Consider the following 20,931-nt stretch of genomic DNA (forward strand, 5'->3'; position numbering starts at 1 on the left):
AAAGTCTCTTCTTAAAAACCTCAAGTGATGGAGCACTCACAACTTCTGGATGTAAACCGTTCCACTGATCAATTGTCAGGAAATTTCTCCTTAGTTCTAGGTAGCTTCTCTCCCTGATGAGTTGCTTCTTGTCCTGCCTTCAGGCGGTTTGGAGAATAGGCCGACCCCCTCTTCTTTGTGGCAGCCCCTTGAGGCGGAATAGGACTTTTTGGCTCGAACCCTTGGTGCTGCCTCTGTTGTGGCCCCGCCCTCTGAGCCTATCCCATCGGAGGAAGAAAGCTCTGAGCATGAGGAAGAGGAGTCAGCCAGGCCTCCCTCTCCAGGCCCCTCCCCTCTGGCACTGTCTCAGGAACCGGCCGAGGGAGAGGAGATTAGCCGGGAGACAGGTGTCTCGGATGAGAGTGAAGGAGAGACGTCATTCCTGGATGCACGCCTCCGAAGGCGTGATAAATGATTGCAGCAGCTCAGGAGGCGTGCTAGGGATTAGAACTGAGTCTCTGGACCACACCCCAGAGACTATATAATAGAGGGTGGTGGCCAGTGATCCCTGTGACGAACAAAAATAAACCTTGGATAGTCACTAAAGCATCGTCCGAAACTGCTGAGAGGAATATTATTCTGTTGGACTCTTGTACGCTGAGTATATTATCTTTCTGTTTCTGTGGAAATAAAAGCACTTGGCAGACAGTGTGTATATCGCTGCCAAGTTGGAGATAAAGAACTGGGTGTGTGCCAAGTGCTTCCTTAACCCTCGGCTGGCTGTGTTTGTGTGTGTGTGTGTGGACGGGGACAGATCAGCCTCTTTCTCCTCCAGGATTTCGCCTTCGCGTTATTACGCCATGGCATTTTGGGCCACGGCCCCTCCATCCCAGTCCCTTCTCCGCGTCCCATTCGTCGAAGTACAGTTTGCGTCAGGCTTTTGGGCACCCAGGACAGTTCGCAGCCAGCCAGTCGGTGCAGGGTTCTGGGGCTTTGGGAGTAAAGCAGAGGCTGCAGTTCAGAGGGAGCGGTGGTGAAATCTAAAATTTGTTACTACCAGTTCTGTGGGTGTAGCTTGGTGTGTGTGTGTGTGGGGGTAATGTGACTGGGTGGGTGTGGCCAATTTATTTATTTTTTACTTTTAAAACCATTTTTCCTACAACCTCTTCGGCGAAGAGGTTGTAAAAAAAAATGCTTTCAAAAGGCTCTGACGATCCCAGCTGAGTTGCCTGATCTGCGGAGGCTTTTTTTCTTTTAAATGCCTCTGATGATCAGGCAACTCAGCTTGGATCGTCAGAGGCATTTAAAAGAAAAAAAGCCTCTGCTGATCAGGCAAAAGGGTTTTTTTCTTTTAAATGCCTCTGACAATCCAAGCTGAGTTGCCTGATCAGCAGAGGATTTTTTTCTTTTAAAAGCCTCTGACAATCTCAGCTGAGCCGCGCGATCATCAGAGGGTTTTTTTTAAAAAACTTTTAAAAGCATTTTTTCGGCCGAAGAGGTTGTAGAAAAAATGCTTTTAAAAGTAAAAAAAAAAAAAGCCTCTGATGATTGTGCGGCTCAGCTGGACATATGGGGGGGGCAGGGATTTTTGCTACCAGTTCTCCAAACCACCTGCCTCCATCGCTACTGGATCGGGCGATCCAGTCCGAACTGGGAGCATTTCACCCCTGAGAGGGAGGCTCTGTCAGTTTGGAGCCTCCTGAGGCAGACGAGAGCAGCATGGGGGAGGGATCCAGCCACAAAAGACGGGGGGAAGGGCGCTGTAGAGAATGAGAGATCCATCAGGTGGGGTTCCCAGGGCCTCTCCCAGTGGGAGATGGGGCTGGGAGGGGGCAAAGGTATTTCAAGAGCAGCATGGCATCCGGACAGCACCAAGGGTTCGAGCCGAAAAGTCCTAGACCCCCACCCCTTAGATATTGGAGCATTGCTGTTTTGCCACTTAAGTCATGTAACCGATAGGGCGTTCATAGCAATATTCCTCTCCAATTATTATCACTTTTTACTTGCTGTGTAGCTTTGAACAACTTGAAATGCATTCATATGCTTTGAAGTAATTCATGTAGCTCAACAACTCCTCCTTAATGAAAAAAATGTCATTTTTCATTAGAATACACCGCAAATGTTCTGTCGTGGTTAAAATTACATCTCAGCCCATCCTCAGCTGCAAACATGGATGTCCGCAAGAAGGGAGTTAAGAAAAACAACATAGCAAATCAATTGATGATGATGATGATGATGATGATGATGATGATGATGATGATGATGATTAATCATATTTCTATGCCGTCCACTCTCCAAGGACTCTGGATGGCTTACGCCAAAGACAGTATACTAAATAGCATATTGCCCCCAACAATCTGGATCCTCATTTTACCCACCTCGGAAGGATGGAAGACTGAGTCAACCTTGAGCCGGTGATATTTGATCCACTGATCTGCTGAACTAGCAGTCAGCTGAAGTAGCTGCAGTACTTCACCCTAACCACTGCGCCACCTTGGCTCATTGATGCAATTGAAGCCCTCCCAAAAAGGACAGGGCTTTGATCCCATGGTCATCTTGCCTTTTTTTTTTTGACCCATCTATGGACACCCCTGGCTCAGAATATCCCTGATGATCATTCATGAGCCCCATTAAATCTTTTTGTGTTCGTCATTCTGCGTTCGTGGAGGCCAGAATATCATCGGGCTCCAGCTACCAGCTCTGGATGACATCTTCGAATCTTACTGTTTGAGGAAGTTGCATAACATTCTCAGAGACTCTTCCCATCCTGCTTACAATCTTTTTGGACTGTTGCCTTCTGGCAGAAGATACAGAACAATTAAAACTCGGACCACACGTTTTCTGAATAGTTTTTATCCCAGAGCTATAATTGCACTCAACAATGAACTAAAGGGCCACCATCCATGAGCTGTTGGACAGCATTACTTGGTCTGTGGTGTGGATGTTTGGGTGGTTTAGGGGTGGGGAATTGTGGTGGGTGGGTGGGGTGTTTGGGGATTGTTATGTGTGTTGGACCTGGTCTTTGGGTGTTAAGTGAATTTTGTTGTATGGGTATACTGTGTATACGCGTACAATGACAATAAAGTTAAATACAGAAACACAAAGAAGATTGAAAATAATAGGAAAATAGGGGAGGGAAGGGGGAAAGAGGAGAAAGCGCAAGATAAAGGAGAAAAGAAAAAGAAAAAAAACCCATTGACTTCCAACTCATTTTGGTGCAATAGAATAAGGTAATAATAGTACACAACCTCAATTTTTTACTCTTACACAATATATACTGCCAGTAGCCATTTCTCTAACAACAAAAGCTATCTAGTCAGCAAAACCCCAAATCAAAGTTTCATTTTTTTCCTACCCGAAGCACAAAGTCCAAAAGTGGTTTCCAAGTAGAATCAAAATTAATTGTATTCTTTGGTTTAATCAAAGCAAGAAACCCATTAAATTCTTGTTGAGTTTCTCTGACAATGCCCTGTAAGTACAAATAGTACATACAAGAAATCACCTGTCAGTTCTTTTCAAAAATATGATCCCCTTAAAAAGGCAGCTTAACTCATATTCCTATATTTTCCAGTGAGCCAAAAATAAGCCTGTTGTTTTATAGGTTGGACAAGGGAAACAGGTGATAGATTGACCTGCTAAGAATGCACAAGCAGTGCTTCAGCAATTACACTGAGAGGCTTAAATGGATAATATTGTATTCTCCTCACACTGCTTTAATTCTCAGCTTCAAAACAGGTGTTTTTCTAATTTGTGCCAGTTCGGACCCAGCCTTGCTGTTTCTCTGCTAAGACATAATTCAATCTAGGCAACATCTGTTTTATTTATTAGATTTATTAGATTTTTTTATCCTTCCTGTATTACTTTATAAGTAATTCAAGACCTAATACTCCTTCCTCCTCTTATTTTCCCCACAGCAACAACAAGCGGGTTGGTTGAGTGAGGGTGACTGGCTCAAAGTCACCCAATCAGCTTCCATGCCTAAGGCGGGACTAGAACTTACCATCTCCTGACGATTGGTCCAAAGTCATCCAGACGGCTTTCATGCCTAAGGCGGGACTAGAACTCACCATCTCCTGGCGATTGGTCCAAAGTCATCCAGATGGTTTTCATGCCTAAGGCGGGACTAGAACTCATGCCATGCCCACCAAGCCACACCCACAGAACCGGTAGTAAAAAATTTTGAAACCCACCACTGATTCTGTGGGATATTTATGGCTGGTCCCCAAGGTGAGGTTGAATCAGGCTCTAACAAGAGCCCAGGGGCATTCTAGCTGCTTCCGGAATGGTGACTTATCTGCCCCTTCTTGGAATGGAATGGAATAGAATAGAATAGAATAGAATAGAATAGAATAGAATAGAATAGAATAGAATAGAATAGAATAGAATAGAATAGAATAGAATTCTTTATTGGCTAAGTGTGATTGGACACAGAAGGAATTTGTCTTTGGTGCATACACTCTTAGTGTACATAAAAAGAGAAGATACATTCGTCAAGAATCATAAGGTACAACACTTAATGATGGTCAAAGGGTACAAATAAGCAATAGACTCTATTGCTCAATAGACAATAAATAAGCATACTAGGAAATAATCAATGTAAATCGTAAGGATACAAGCAACAAAATTACAGTCATGCAGTCGTAAGTGGGAGGAGATGGGTGGTAGGAACGATGAGAAGATTAATAGTAATGCAGACTTAGTGAATAGTTTGACAGTGTTGAGGGAATTATTTGTTTAGCAGAGTGATGGCGTTTGGGAAAAAACTGTCCTTGTGTCTAGTTGTTCTGGTGTGCAGTGCTCTATAGCCTCGTTCTAATGATCCTCTGTAGTCTGTGTCTGTCTTGTTGGGTTGCAGAGCCAAACCAGACAGTTATAGAGGTGCAGATGACTTGCAAGGAAATCTAGAACTGAGAAAACAGCTGGAGGCTAGAAGGACTTTCCCCATCACTCACAGCTTACCTTTTTGGTTTCAAATCAAAATCCATCTCTTTCCCCAGCTTTTATCTGCCTCCCCAGAGTCTGTTGGTTGGTTTCAACTTAGAATGGAGGTTGGTGTGAGCTGTACTATTTCCAGTTCTTGCTGAAGGCCATCTCCAAAAATAATTGGTGGTTGGAGATGCCCTCCAGCAACGGATGCTGGAGGGCATCTAAGGCCCAGCTAACAGAAGCTGGTGGGTCCCTGCCTTAACAGGGACAAAGAGACCTCTGGGGAGAGGAGAAGGGGAGCTACACTGCAGAAGAAGCAAACTATGAAGCATTAGTTAATTTTTATCTCGTTCTTTCCTGTCAAAAAGAATAAATACATACCAGCCAGAAACATGTTTACTACTAGATTCCCTAACTATAATTTGCTTAATCCTGGTTTGCTCAAATAACCATCTTGGGCTGGATCCAATGGTGGGATTCAATGTTTTTAACAACCGGTTCTGTGGGCATGGTTTAGTTGGGGTGTGTGTGGCTTGGTGGTCATGTGACTGGGTGGATGTGGCTTGGTGGTCACGTGACTGGGTGGGCGTGGCTAGCTGGTCGTGTGACCAGGTGGGCGAGGCTATGTGCATAGGGACCACTCAGAGGGCTGAAAAAAGTCATTTCTGACTGGTCCTTGCACTTTTGACCGATCCTCGGACTTATGACCATCCTCACATTTATGCCCGTTGCGGCATTCTTAACAACTGTGTCAGTCATTTCACCACTACTTCTCTTCATCACGGTGACAAGATAGGGCACAAAACATAAAATGTGAGGACAATCGTAAATTCAAGGACTGGTCAAAAGTGCGAGGACCGGTCAAAAATAACTTTTTCAGCCCTCTGAGTAGTCCATATGCACATAGGGACTACTCAGAGGACTGAAAACTGGGTCTCAAGGGAGATTTCTCTTCTGAGCTGTGCACCGAATGGCTGCAAAGAGATGCAGTAAACTTTTTCATGCTACTGAGCAGTTGGATTTTTGCAGCCAAACAATGATCTTCTTCTCCTTCTCTCCCTTCTTTTCTTCCCAAGCAGGGAAGAAGGAGGAAGAGGAGAGCAAGAAGAAAAGGTCACCAGCCAGAGAAAACCTCCGAGGGCTCCTGTTCCAGGACAAGCTGTTGAGACAATGGCTGACTCAGAAGGGAAAGCACAGGGAGAACGTGATCAGAAGCAATAGTTCTTACATTGTCCGTTGCTTCCTCCCTTCTGAATTCTACTTCAGCTACGGCTCTTAGTGGAGCCCGAGAATTAGGCTGACAAGGCGACTCTGCAAAAGTCAGGATGGCCTCTTTGCTGGATTTCATTAGATGACGGCAGGGGTGGGCTTCAAAAATTTTAGCAAGGGGTTCTCTGCCCAGTTGCTGGGTGGGCGTGGCCTAGCCAGCCTCCTGCACCATGGTGGTGGGGGGGCGTTTTTGCCCTCCCCGGGCTCTGGAGGCTTTTCTCAAGCCTCCGGGAGGGCGAAAACGGCCTCCCCAGGCTCTGGAGGCCCTCTGGAGGTTCTTCCCGAACTTCTGGTAGGCTTTTTTTCACCCTCCCTGAGCCTTCGTGCACACCCAGCACTTACCTGCATCCAAAATGGGCTGTGTGGGGACTCCTGGGAGGGGTGGGGTGGGCGGGGTGGGGCAGCCAGGAGTGGGATTTGGGGGTTCTCCGAACTGCACAGAATCTTAGCTAGACGTTCTCTCAAACCCCTGCGAACCCCCAGCAGCCCACCCCTGGATGACGGCAACGAGAACATGATGGCTTAGCAGTGAAAGACACTGAGTTCTTCTAACAGCCCAGGTTCGAGACCTGAGTGCCTATATGATGGGGTGAATTCCCATTACTTGCTCCAGCTAGCTCCTGCCCGCCTAGCAGTTTGAAAACATGCAAAATGTGAGTAGATAAATAGGTGTCACTTTGGTGGGAAGGTAACTGTGTTCTGTGCTCCTCAGTGTATCGTCGTGCTGGCCACATGACCATGGAAAGGGTCTTTGGACAACAGTGCTTGACAAAACCAGGAGATGAGCACTGGGAGATGAGTTAGACATGACTGGAAATGGAAACTGTTACTGTTCTATATCTCTGCAGCAGTGATATGCTAGTCCCATCCTATGACCCTGAAATCAGGTTGTTGTTGAAGACATGGGGTGAAGCCTGGCGGTCAAGATCTTCCAAAGGGCCTCAGTGCCTGTAGGGCCTAAGGCAACAGCCTTCCCCCTCTTCACTATATTTATGCCATAGGTATAAAATTTAGCTCAACTAGAAAGCTGATTAGGAAGGTTGGGGTGCTATTTGCCTCTATGTCATACAGCTCATGGAGTTTGGCTTTTATCCTGACCTCAAAGATTGTCATTTTTGGATTGCCATGATCAGAAGGTTGTATACCTACAGTAGTAGCCAAAATAGTGGAAACCTTTTGGGAAAAGTGTATTTTTGAGGTTTGATGGCTAATAACACCACTTTTTTTTTTGGAGTTTCAAGATAATCATATTTCATTGCTGGACTGGACTGGGAATAGCCCAGACCTTAACCCAATTGAAAATCTATGGAGTTGGCTAAAGAAACTGGTTAGTCAGAAGCCTCCCAGCCATAAAACCCAGTTAATAGAAGCCATAATTCAATCTTGGTTTCACATGATAACAGCTGCAGAACTAAAAGACTTGGTTCACTCCATGGAAAGACGTTGTAAGGCTGTCATTCATACTAAAGGTTACCCAACGAAGGATTAACTGACATGGTGATAATTTTTGTATATCTCTTTTTTTCTATGGTGATCATTTTTATATATCTCGTAGTTATTGCATTACATTCTTGATTAAATTATCTTTCCATTGATATATAATGTTATGCTTAGGGTTAGGGTTAGTCCAAAAAAAAAAGTGGTGTCATTAACTAGTTTTAGAAAATACACTTTTCCCAAAAGGTTTCCACAATTTTGGCTATTACTGTACAAGAAAGCTACGGCACTTTCATCCAAGGTGAGGGAGTCTAGGATTTAGGCATGGTAAACCTGTAATTTTTGTGAAGAGCCATTTGCAGGTCTGGTAAAGTACCACCACAGGCCTGTTTCCTAATCAAAGACTGTAGCTGGGGGTCTTATATGAATATAGCACTTGAGTCAAATCAGAATTAGGGCAGCTGGTCTTTATCTTTGGTGTTGCTCTCCATGGTTCTGAAACAATGGTAGCGCCCCCCCCAAGATCTCTCCATGGTGCTGAAGCTAGGGTAGATACGTGTACTCTCTCCATGGTCCTGAATTTGGGTGTCCAAACCATTTCTCCACTTCTCTGCTGCAGTCTGACCTTGGTGAATTAAAACATAATGTGCTGTTGTAAATTGCAGTTTCCATAAACTTGAATTAGCAACCGGTTATTCGGTTTCAAATGCCATAATGTGGTAATTGGAGACAGCTCTCTTTTTTTTTTGGACTTCCTTTTTACGCCTTGCCTAGAAGTGCCGTTTGCCCGATCTTTAATACAGGGTCATGTTTAAAGTTCAAGAGCCACTTTGGTGTTGTGGGTTGGAAACCAGCTAGAAACAAACTGAATATTATATGATATGGGAAGTATTCTATCAATGGTTAGAGAGCAAAAAGGGAAAGTGGTAATAAAAGAAGAAGATTAAAGAAAAATAGAAAATAGGTTAAGATAGGGGTCTAAATAAGATGATAATTTGTTAGTATTATGAAGATGAGGATAATTATCTGTAATGTTATTATTATTGTATTTACACTAGAAGATATGTTAAGAGGAATAATAAATAGGCTTATAATGTTTAACTGTTTAACATACTATAATTTTAAGACTCTAGAATTAATATTAATATTTATTTTTATTTATTTTTATATGCCGCCCTTCTCCGGAGACTCAGGGCGGCTTACAATGCGTTAAGCAATAGCCTTCATACTTTTGTATATTTTATACAAAGTCAGCTTATTGCCCCCACAAACCGGGTCCTCATTTTACCCACCTTAGAAGGGATGAAAGGCTGAGTCGACCTTGAGCCTGGTGAGAATTGAACTCGCAGTAATTGCAGGCAGCTGGATGTTAAATGCTGCCTTAGTAGGAGGCATTAGCCTCCTACGCCACTCAGGCTCCTTATGTGAATGATGTTGTAAATGCTGAAGGTTGTTGCACATATATGAACCCAGACAGCATACTGTTTAAGGAAAGATGGAAAGTTTATATTTTGAAAAATAAAAAATAAAAAGCTTTTTACAAAAAAAAAAAAAAAGGTTCAAGAGCCACTTTGGTGTAGTGGACTGGGAACCAACTAGAATTCAGAAGACCTTGAGTTCTAGTCCTGCCTTAGGCATGAAGGCAGCTGAGTGACCTTAAACCAGGCCTTCTCTCATAGTCCTGGGCAGAATAGAGAATAGAGTAGAATAATAGTAGAATAGAATAGAATAGAATAGAATAGAATAGAATAGAATAGAATAGAATAGAATAGAATAGAATAGAATAGAATAGAATAGAATAGAATAGAATAGAATTCTTTATTGGCCAAGTGTGATTGGACACACAAGGAATTTGTGTTTGGTGCATACGCTCTTAGTATACATAAAAGAAAAGATACATTCGTCAAGAATCATAAGGTACAACACTTAATGATAATCATAGGGAACAAATAAGCAATCAAATCATACTAGGAAACAATCAATATAAATCTTAAGGATACCAGCAACAATGTTACAGTCATACAGTCATAAGCAGAAGGAGATGGGTGGTGGGAACGATGAGAAGATTAATAGTAATGCAGACTTAGTGAATAATTTGACAGTATTGAGGGAATTATTTGTTTAGCAGAGTGATGGCGTTTGGGAAAAAACTGTCCTTGTGTCTAATTGTTCTGGTGTGCAGTGCTCTATAGCGTCGTTTTGAGGGTAGGAGTTGAAACAGTTTTTGTCCAGGATGCGAGGGGTCTGTAAATATTTTCACAGCCCTCTTCTTTAGGGGTGAGAAGGGAATGCTTATATACATACTTCACAGTTGCCGTTGTGCTTTTAATATTGAATCTGTTCAGACCAACGCTATTTAATTTTATTTAATATTTAGAATCCTATCCTTCTCTTCTCCCAAAAGCTTTCAAGAAAATGGCTAAAAGTATTCGGTAGCCTCTTAAAATCGCTCTTCTTAATTATGAAAAACAAGCAAAAGTTTTTTTTCAGGAACCAGCTGAAAAATGAGCAGCATTAGAGCTCCTTCCTCCTTCGGTAAAGGCCCCCAAATCCTTTGAGAGAGCTGGGAAGGACATTTTCTCTCTCTCTTTTTTATGTTTTCATTTCTCTGCAGTCAATAAATATTGACCAGGGACACCAAGAAGTGGCTTAACAATATGAAGCAACCTTTCCCTTGCACAGCCGTGCCTCCCAGCCTCGGTCATCTGTAATGTCCAGATCTCCTGCCACTGCAGAATCTTTGAGCAAATACAAAGAACTGGCAAAGAAAATACAAAACAATGAATACCATGTGAAAAATTAGGCTGCTGGGTCTTGGGCAGCTGAGCCATCTTCACACTACAACTGTACAAGTGTACAACGTTGTTCTCAGCACACAACTTGGGGACTGATGCCAGTTTTATATTTGATTGCCCTCTGCTATCTTAGAAGAATTTTTTTTTTAAAAAAAAAATTGCCCTTAAAATGTGGAATCGCCATCTTTATTTATTTATTTTTTAAAAAAAGAATCTTATTAAAATAATTTTCTCCATCTCATTTTCGGGCCAAAGGAACTCCCGCGAGGATTTGCAATGTGAAAATGAGTGAGCGGGTTATAACGTACATAACGATTTATCTCTAAACCAATCAGCGGAGCCAAATTAATGAACCCTCAGCGAAGACCATGGGGAATCACACAACCTGAGTGAGTTTGCATCAATCTGGCGCAAGTTTTTTTAAAAAATTTTTTTATTCATTTCATATTAAAATATTGGATACGGTGCGACCATCCTGGCGTTATCTTCACTGTACACACTAAAATATGAAACAAATATCATATATACTCATTATACATTACTAATTATATACAATTATTCTGCCCTGTATACTCCTTTACATTTACATATATTACATCACATTTCTGGTCTACAAATCCTGATTATTTCCTGTTCCAACTCCCACCTCTCAGTTCCAACCATTGGTAAAATCTAATCCATATATCATGATATTCTGTCTCTCCTTTGTTTTTTAATTTTAACGTCAGTCTATCCATTTCTGCGCAAACCAATATTTTCTTTATTATCTCCCTTTCTGAAGGCATATTTTCACTTTTCCATTGTTGGGCGTATACCATTCCGGCTGCTGTTATAATGTGTCCAAAAAACGAGTTTTTGATAACCAACTCAAATGGGGCAAAACTCACTTTGCAAATGTCTCACTTAAGAGCAGAAATTGGGGGCTGAATCATGGTCGTAAATCAAGGATTCCCTGTATTAAGCCAGAAACTTAAAAATCTGGCAAGCCAATTCCATCTTAGCAAGAGGCAAGAAGTTTCTGGCTGCTACTGGAAACAGGATGTTTAAAATTAAAAGGCTTTTCCCCCCCCCACACAATTGGTTTGATGTAGAAGTGCTTGGGAATAAAGGAACAAGGCAAAATGCTTTTCATCTTAAGGGCTCTCTTGGCACTGGCTGCCACTCCAAGTGCTGTGAATAGAACTGGAGAGGCCACCAGTGAATCTTGGGAAATTGACATGATGATGATTCAAACTTTCTATAGAATAGAATAGAATAGAATAGAATAGAATAGAATAGAATAGAATAGAATAGAATAGAAGAGAGTAGAGTAGAATAGAATAGAATAGAATAGAATAGAATAGAATAGAATAGAATAGAATAGAATAGAATAGAATAGAATAGAATTAGGAAAGAACAGAACAGAACAGAACAGAACAGAACAGAACAGAATAGAATAGAATAGAATAGAATAGAATAGAATAGAATAGAATAGAATAATAGAATTGGAAGGGACCTTGGAGGTCTTCTAGTCCAACCCCCTGCCCAGGCAGGAAACCCTACACCACTTCAGACAAATGGTTATCCAACATCTTCTTAAAAACTTCCAGTGTTGGAACATTCACAACTTCTGGAGGCAAGTTGTTCCACTGGCTAATTGTTCTCATTCTCAGGAAATTCCTCCTTAGTTCTAAGTTGCTTCTCTCCTTGATGAGTTTCCACCCATTACTTCTTGTCCTACTCTTCAGAAAGAGAGGATAGTTTGGTCCTTCTGGATCAAAAAAAAAAAGTCTAAAGTTGGGATGTTTTAATCATTATCTAGTTCTTACGAATCTTTTTTTTTTTATAGCTACAAAGAATGATAAAAAACAAAGCAAAAAAATAAATTAGGTATCCGTTATGGTCCTTTTTTTTTGTAGAATGATACTGATAAAATATTTTAAGAATGATACTGATAAAATATTTGTACCTCAAGATATAATCTCAGTAACTTTAAATTGTAAAGCTTACTACTCCAAGAATTTGAATTTGATTGATTGGTTGGTTGATTGATTGATTAATTGATTGATTCTTGGAGTTTCATACTTCTTAATGTTGCTGAGACTAAGAAACACTGGTTAAAATAAAAAAGAGAATAACAGAGATTTGGAAAAATGAGCTGCTATTGTAGTCTGAAGATTGTGTTGCCAAACTAATCCATGCAGTGGTTTAAAATGTGTGGGGTTGCCACTTATTTCATAGTTTGCATCAGTCACTGTTTACATTCTTATAACCCACCAAACTACACACTAATTCCAAATTCAGAGCTGTTCTGAGGGTTCAGCAGCTAAAGCCAAAATCTCCCTCTTCATTTGGATGATAGTTAAAAAAATAAACTAAACAATGGATTGCTATTAAATGGCAATTGGTTGCTTTCTATTATTTAACGGATTGACGGATTAACAGAGGTGGAAGGGACTCGTAGGTCATCTAGCCCGACCCCCACCCAAGCAGGAGACCCTACACCATTTCTGACAGATGACAGTCCAGTCTTTTCTTGAAAGCTTCCAGTGATGAAGCTTTAATTTAATGGGACGGGATGGATTCATCAAAGGCTATAGAAACATACTAAGCCAGAACCAAGCCAACCGCTTTATTATTTATTTATTTGTTTGTTTAGACTTACATGCTGCCCTTTCTCCGAGAGGACTCAGGGCGGCTCACAACAATAAAACAGAAAAAGAAAACAAAAACTCTGGGTTAAAAGTTACACATAAAATCCCTAAAATCAATTAAAATCCATTTTAAAACCCCCCATCAGTCCAGGCCGGCCAGACGAAATAGCCATGTTTTTAATTCGCGGCGGAAAGAGCGAAGGTCGGGGGCCATCCAGGGGGAGCTGATTCCAGAGGGTAGGTGCCCCCACAGAGAAGGCCCGCTCCCTAGGGGTCAACGGCCGACAGCACCCCAAGTAGGCCCTCTCTGTGGGAACGCACCGGGTGATGGGGAGCTGTTGCTGGCCGCAGAAGGTCCGCCAAATACCCTGGTCCTAAGCCATGGTTGTGTTCCCACCTGCTAAGCCACAATTTATACTTGTGAACTTTTTTTAAAAAAAAATTTTTTTATTTATATGCCGCCCTTCTCCGGAGACTCAGGGCGGCTTACAATGCATTAAGCAATAGCCTTCATACTTTTGTATATTTATACAAAGTCAGCTTTGAATGTGTTAAGCAATAGCCTTCATACTTTTGTATATTTATACAAAGTCAACTTAATTTAGCACATGGAAACAAAGCCCAAGAGCCAAGAAGCTGCTTTAGCCGATATTTTCATTCATTGCACACCCCCCTCCTCAGCCATCCTTGTTGGTTGTGTAACGCTGGGGAGTCCAGCTCCCGTCCGGAAGGCTCAGCGCCTCGTGTGAACGGACCAGCCGGCCAGGTGAGTTATCCACCCCCCTCCAGAACGGAGCCCAGGGCGATCTGCGCGAGCCCTACGCCTGGCCGGCTGGGCTTCCCAACTTTACGCAGGAAAAACCAGACAAACCGGACGCGGCGCTTGCAGAAGGAGAAACTTGCCACGCGGGGGCGGGGGTGGGGAGGCGTTTTCCACTCACCCACCCACGCACGCACCCACCACCCAAGCCAGGTTTCTTTAAAATGCCGCCCCCGAGCAGGACGCCACGTGGAGCAGGGAGGGGCGGAGGCGGTGGCTGGGCAGGCTAGGACGCGCCAAACCTCTATTGGATACCGGGTCTTCTGCGGAGGCGCAAGCTTCTTCGCCTCTTCGCCCGGGGCGATCTTGACCTACTGGTGGTAGTGTGCCGTGCCGTGCCGTGCCGTGCCTGGCGTTTTCCCCACCAGCGCGGGGTCTGTGGGGCGCGAGAAAGACCTCTCCATCTACCCGGAGGTGGGAAACAGGCTTATACAGGAGACACACTAAGGAGGTAAGGGGCAGGGAGACGCCCCCGAGGCCGGGAAAGGCTTGGGGTGAGTGGGTGGGTGGGTTGTGAGGTTGAGCCCGAGGGACACGGCAACAACCTCGACCACAGGCGCCGTGTGAGTATACTATGCATCGACATGCATACATGGCATGTACGCGCGCAATTTCCCAGGTGGAGAGTTGCTAAGGTTTAATTGAAGTCTGGACGAAGCGGGGATTTGACTCCAGAAGATTTTGCATTGGGGGCGTGGGGGGGAAGATAAGGAAGTGGGGTATCTCTGCAAGAGTGTGTCTGAGTATGTGCAAAGGATCTTTCTTCTTCTTCTTCTTCTTCTTCTTCTTCTTCTTCTTCTTCTTCTTCTTCTTCTTCTTCTTCTTCTTCTTCTTCTTCTTCTTCTTCTTCTCCTTCTCCTTCTCCTTCTCCTTCTCCTTCTCCTCCTTCTCCTTCTCCTTCTCAGCAGCCAGTCATGCCGTTGGTCCTTCCAGCTGGGTCACAGAATAGGGTTTTTTTGTTTTTTTCTTTTTTCTTGGTCGTATCTGGAGACTTGAATGAGAGGGGCATCATTTCCCTCTCCAAATATTTCCAAATATCATCCAATTTGTAGAGTCTCGCATGGATTTGGGGCGCTTTTGGATTTTAAAGGGAAGCTGACCGGGGCACCGAGGACTTTGTTAGGATGCCTCCTTTTGAATTCTCAGTCTTCTTTCAAGCCTAAGGAGCCTTCTAGAAAAAAAAAATGTCCAGAGAGGAAGAGGAAAGAGATGGTTACTGTCCTTAAAAGGCTCCGGAACTTGTGGGTTTTGGTGAAGATAAAACGAAGGTGGTGGAATTTCTGCCTGGATTTCAAAACGTACCTTCAATGGCATCTCTGAACATGGGACTTGATGAATATAGAATAGAATAAGAATTGGAAGGAACCTTGGAGGTCTTCTAGTCCAGCCCCCTGCTTAGGCAGGAAACCTTACACCACTTCAGACAAATGGTTATCCAATATCTTCTTAAAAACATCCAGTGTTGGCGCATTCAGAACTTCTGGAGACAAATTGTTCCACTGATTAATTGTTCTAATTGTTAGAAAATTTCTCCTTAGTTCTAAGTTGCTTCTCTTCTTGATTAGTTTCCACTCGTTGCTTCTTGTCCTGCCCTCAGGTGCTTTGGAGAATAGCTCGACTCCCTCTTCTTTGGGGCAGCCCCTGAGATATTGGAAGACTTCTATCATGTCTCCCCTGGTCCTTCTTTTCATCAGATTAGACATACCCAGTTCCAGCAACCGTTCTTTATATGTTTTAGCCTCCAGTCCCCTAATCCTCTTTGTTGCTATATCTGTCTAAATATCTGTCTGGATTTATTCTTAAAATTCAATTCTTCCTCAAAGAAACTCGTTTGAGTCTAATTGTAACTCATGATTATTTCATGGTTGAATAGAGCTGGAAGGGACCTTGGAGGTCTTCTAGTCCAACCTTCTTCTCAAGCAGGAGACCCTATACTGTTCTGGACAAATGGTGGGCCGATCTGTTCTTGAAAGATCTCCAGTGATGGAGCTTCCGCAACTTCTGAAGGCAAACTGGTCCACCATTTAATTGTTCTAATCTAACTGTTAGGAAGTTTCTCCTTAATTCCAAGTTGCTTCTTTTCATTTTCAGCACAAAATAATATGCAAAACTAGCTGTGATGTGATGGAAATCTTACTCTAAAGCGGGGGTCCCTTACCTTGGCAATTTTAAAACCTGTGGACTGCAACTCCCAGAATTCCCCAGCCAGACTGTGGAGTTCGAAGTCCACAGGTTTGCCCTAAAGTACCTGAAGGGACTAAGAAAGAGTGATGTATGCTTTTGTACTGATGTACTCATTATCACCTGAGGGCTCAGTGATGGACAATTCCTACACAACATTCTTCAAGTGCCTTGAAGAAATTGAAGGAAAGAGTGCAATGCTCAAAGGGTTTTAATCAGGGGTGAAATGCTCCCGGTTTGGACCGGATCACCCGATCCGGTAGCAATGGCAGTGGGTGGTTTGGAGAACCGGTAGCAAAACTCCCTGCGCCCCCTTCCCATGCCCAGCTGAGCCGCGCAATCATCAGAGGCTTTTTTTTTAATTTTTAAAAGCATTTTTTCTACAACCTCTTCGGCCGAAAAAATGCTTTTAAAAGTAAAAAAAAAAGCCTCTGATGATCACGCGGCTCAGCTGGGATCATCAAAGGCTTTTAAAAGAAAAAAACCCTTTTTTTCTTTTAAATGCCTCTGACGATCCAAGCTGAGTTGCCTGATCGTCAGAGGCATTTAAAAGAAAAAAAAAGTCTCTGCTGATCAGGCAACTCAGCTGGGATCGTCAGAGCCTTTTGAAAGCATTTTTTTACAACCTCTTCACCGAAGAGGTTTGTAGAAAAAATGGTTTTAAAAGTTAAAAAAAAAAATTGGCCACGCCCACCCAGTCACATTACCCTCCCAAGCCATGCCCACAGAACCGGTAATAACAAATTTTAGATTTTACCCCTGGTTTTAATGTTATCTGCAAGCAGGAACATGTTTGACCAGAAAGAGGGAGTCCAGCATAGTTCAGAAATTAGATTCAGGTCGTCCCTGGATTCATGTAACCTGTCCTGCTTTGAGGACAGAAGGGAGCACCAGAAGTTTCTAGCCTGACCCAACCACGTCCAAAGGTGGGCTAAACAAGAGAACAAGTTGAACCTAGCAGTGAAAAGAAGATCCCAGAGCAGAGAAGATTTAGATGACACGATAGCTATCTTCTAGCACAGGGGTCGGCAACCTTAAACCCTCAAAGAGCCACAAAGGTCCTAACCGGAAGCCCCCCCTTCAATTCTGGAGCCAACTGGAAGTCCAGTTCCCCCACCATCGTCTCCTCCTAGTGCGGTGTCCTTTTTCCTCTACTTGTCCTAACCAAAAGCCCTATCAATCGTGGAGCTGACCAGAAAACCCACCCCTTGCCATAGAGTCTCCTCCTGGGACGCCATGTTTCCCTCCTTTAACTGGAAGCTTCTCTCCAAATTGTGGCACCGACCAGCGACAGGGAGTCGCAGCAGAGGGATGAAAGAGCCACATGCGGCTCCAGAGCCACAGGTTGCTGACCCTTGTTCTAGCACTTGAGGGGCTGTCACAAAAAAGAGGGGGGTTGACTTATTCTACCCTCAGGTGCTTTGGAAAGTAAAAAGTAATGGGTGGAAAACTTGTTAAAAAGAGTAGAAGTAAGGACAACATTTCTACAGCAAGAATGATTAATCAGACCCCATTAAGAGCCATATGTTGGCTTGGATTGTTGTGACCATGTCTGTATTCACACAATTTGCTAGGCCCCCTTTTTTTAAAATTTAGCCACGGTTAATGATGCAATTGTGGCTAGCCGCATCCATTCAACAGAGGAGACCATTATGATTTTCAACAGTGGGTTTTCATAACTTGTTAGATCCGACTTAAAGGATCCGTGTTATAAATTCATGGGTGTTCTGTCCCCGTCTCACACACGCACACAAACAGTCAGCCAGGAGTTAATAAAACCAGCAGTCAGGAATTCCTTTGAGGTAACAGAATTGGCAGCAACCCAGTAGCTGCCTGCCAAAGACTTTACTCACAAAGGGAGGTTTTTTTCCTCTGTCCGATACACCAAAATAAGTCCACAAAGCCAAAGAATTGTCAAGTCCAGTCCATAATAAATCCAAGGAGGGCATATAACGAAGTTCCAGAAACGCAGTATGATTTGCTAGCTTTTCAGTTTTGTCCATCACAAGGCCTGAATGGCCACCACACCCCCTTTTATCCCCTGTTGGGTGTGGTCCAGTGACTCAGCTTAATCTCTGGCACGCCTCTTTCTCTGCTGCACGCGCTTATCTTTCCGACGCTGTCGGGGATCCAGCCAAGACTCATCTCCGTCGCTGTCTAACTGCGGCTGCTCGGAAGTGCCTGGCTCCTGGCCTATCTCTTGGCCTTCGGAGGACATCTGAGGCATTGCCAGAGAGGAGGGTCCTGGAGAGGGAGGCCTTGCCAACTCCTCTCCTTCACTTTCGAAGTCTTCTCCCTCTGATAAGACAGGCTCGGGGGTCGTAGTCACAACAATGAGTTCAAAGAACTGGTAGCCTCGTGACTTGTGACACCGAATGGCTGGGGGTGAGGAGGACAATTCTGCAACTATTAACCATCTTTATTAATAAAGAATGAATTAATCCTGCAGGGATGCACTATCGCCACTATCACAGATGACCTGGAATCATGATCTAGCTTGATTTATTTTTGGTTTAGCGCAGTGGTGGGTTTCAAATTTTTTTACTATTGGTTCTGTGGGTGTGGCTTGGTGGGCGTGGCATGGCTTGGTGGGCGTGACATGGGAAGGCTACTGCAAAATTCCCATTTCCTCCCGATCAGCTGGAACTCGGGAGACAGAGAATAGATGGGGGCATGGCCAGTCAGAATTTTTACTACTGGCTCTCCAAACTACTCAAAAGTTCTGCTACCGGTTCTCCAGAATTGGTCAGAACCTGCTGAAACCCACCTCTGGTTTAGTGGACTGGCATTATAGTTTATTCAATAAAATAAGACCGTGCATTCCACGGTGCAAGGTGTGAACTAACCCAAGGATTATTGGAGCATCCGAAATGCAAACTCGCTTTTGGTGTAATAAAGGTGTAAGATTCTATCCCCCTTTTTTGTGAGATGGGTGGCTATATAAATTTGAAGAATTCCATAATTAAATAGAATAGAATAGATTAGAATTTTTTATTGGCCAAGTGTGATTGGACACACAATGAATTTGTCTTGGTGCATATGCTCTCAGTGTACATAAAAGAAAAGATACATTTGTCAAGAATCATAAGGTACAACACTTAATGATAGTCATAGGGTACAAATAAGCAAGCAGGAAACAAAAATCAAAATTAATACAATGTCTACTCCGTCTGTATTTGCTCCTAAAATCCACAGATTTTTGTTTCACTGCTTTTTTGAACTTTTGACGAAATAGAATAGAATAGCCGAGTTGGAAGGGATCTTGGAGGTCTTCTAGTCCAACCCCCTGCTTAGGCAGGAAACTCTACACCACTTCAGACAAATGGTTATCCAACATCTTCTTAAAAACTTCCAGTGTTGGAGCATTCACAACTTCTGGAAGCAAGTTGTTCCATAGGTTAATTGTTCTAACCATCAGGAAATTTCCCCTTAATTCTAAGTTGCTTCTCTCCTTGATTAGTTTCCACCCATTGCTTCTTGTCCTGCCCTCAGGTGCTTTGGAGAATAGCCTGACTCCCTCTTCTTTGGGGCAGCCCCTGAGATATTGGAAGACTGCTATCATGTCTCCCCTGGTCCTTCTTTTCATTAAACTAAACGTACCCAGTTCCTGCAACCGTTCTTCATATGTTTTAGCCTCCAGTCCCCTAATCCTCTTGGTTGTTCTTCTCTGCACTCTTTCTAGAGTCTCCGCATCTCATTTTACATCTTTGTACATCGTGGCAACCAAAACTGAATGCAGGATTCTCAGTGTGGCCTTACCAAGGCAATGTCTCGCTTTCAGTCTGAACCCAAGACATGGGGTGTGATGCTCTCCTGCCCCTCCCTCCCTCCCAAGCCCCCTCTAATACCTGAACCCCTCGTATCTTTCTCCCACTCCTTCAAAAAAAAAAAAGTAATTTCTGCATCTACCAGCATTTGGAGTTCCTCTATTTTCTATCCTCTTGACTCAATGGATGCAACCAAAAAAAAAAAATTGTTTTATTTCAACAGAAAGCCTTTTCCCATTATGCTGGCAGCTTTATTGGTGGCTTCCAACATGCAAATCAGTGCCGGGCAACCTTTTCATAAAATGCCAATGTGATGTTTCCAGGAATCGGGAACAGAGTCTCTTTCTTTGGATGCCACTTTGGGTTTGTTTTCAAATTGTTGTTGGTTGGCAGGTCGGGGTGACTTTGACTCACAAGGAAGCTGAGTTGTGGGTATGTGGAACAATGCCACTGCTAATTCCCTTGGTATTGTGCCAGGCTCCTCATGCAAGTTGATGTTATTTTTCTTTTAAGGTCTCTCTCTCTCTCTCTCCCCTCCCCATTTGTACTGTATCTATCATCAATTCTATCATCTATCATTTATCTCTCTCTATATCTGATATCTGTATCTATCTACATCTAACTGCTATCTTATCTATCATCTATCTATCTATCTATCTATCTATTTATCTATCTATCTATCTATCTATCTCTGTATCATCTATCTATCTATATCTGTCTCTATCATCTATCTATATCTATCTATCTATCTATCTATCTATCTATCTATCTATCTATCTATATCTGTCTCTGTCATCTCTCTCTCTCGCTATCTATATCTGTCTCTATCATCTATCTATCTATCTATCTATCTATCTATCTATCTATCTATCTATATCTGTCTCTGTCATCTCTCTCTCTCGCTATCTATATCTGTATCATCTATCTATATCTATCTATCTATCTATCTATCTATCTATCATCTATCTATATTTATCATCTATCTATCTGTAGCTATCTATCGATATCTATTTATCTAGCAGTATCTATCTGTCTGTCTGTCTGTATCTATCTCTCTATTTCTCTATCTCTCTTCTATATCATATACCACCTCTGACTGGTCCCGCCCCCATCTATTCTCTGCC

Source organism: Pituophis catenifer, unplaced genomic scaffold, assembly GCF_029215685.1.
Source record: "Pituophis catenifer annectens isolate HBS135680 unplaced genomic scaffold, rPitCat1.0.hap2 SCAF_16, whole genome shotgun sequence".
Lineage (NCBI taxonomy): Eukaryota > Metazoa > Chordata > Lepidosauria > Squamata > Colubridae > Pituophis > Pituophis catenifer.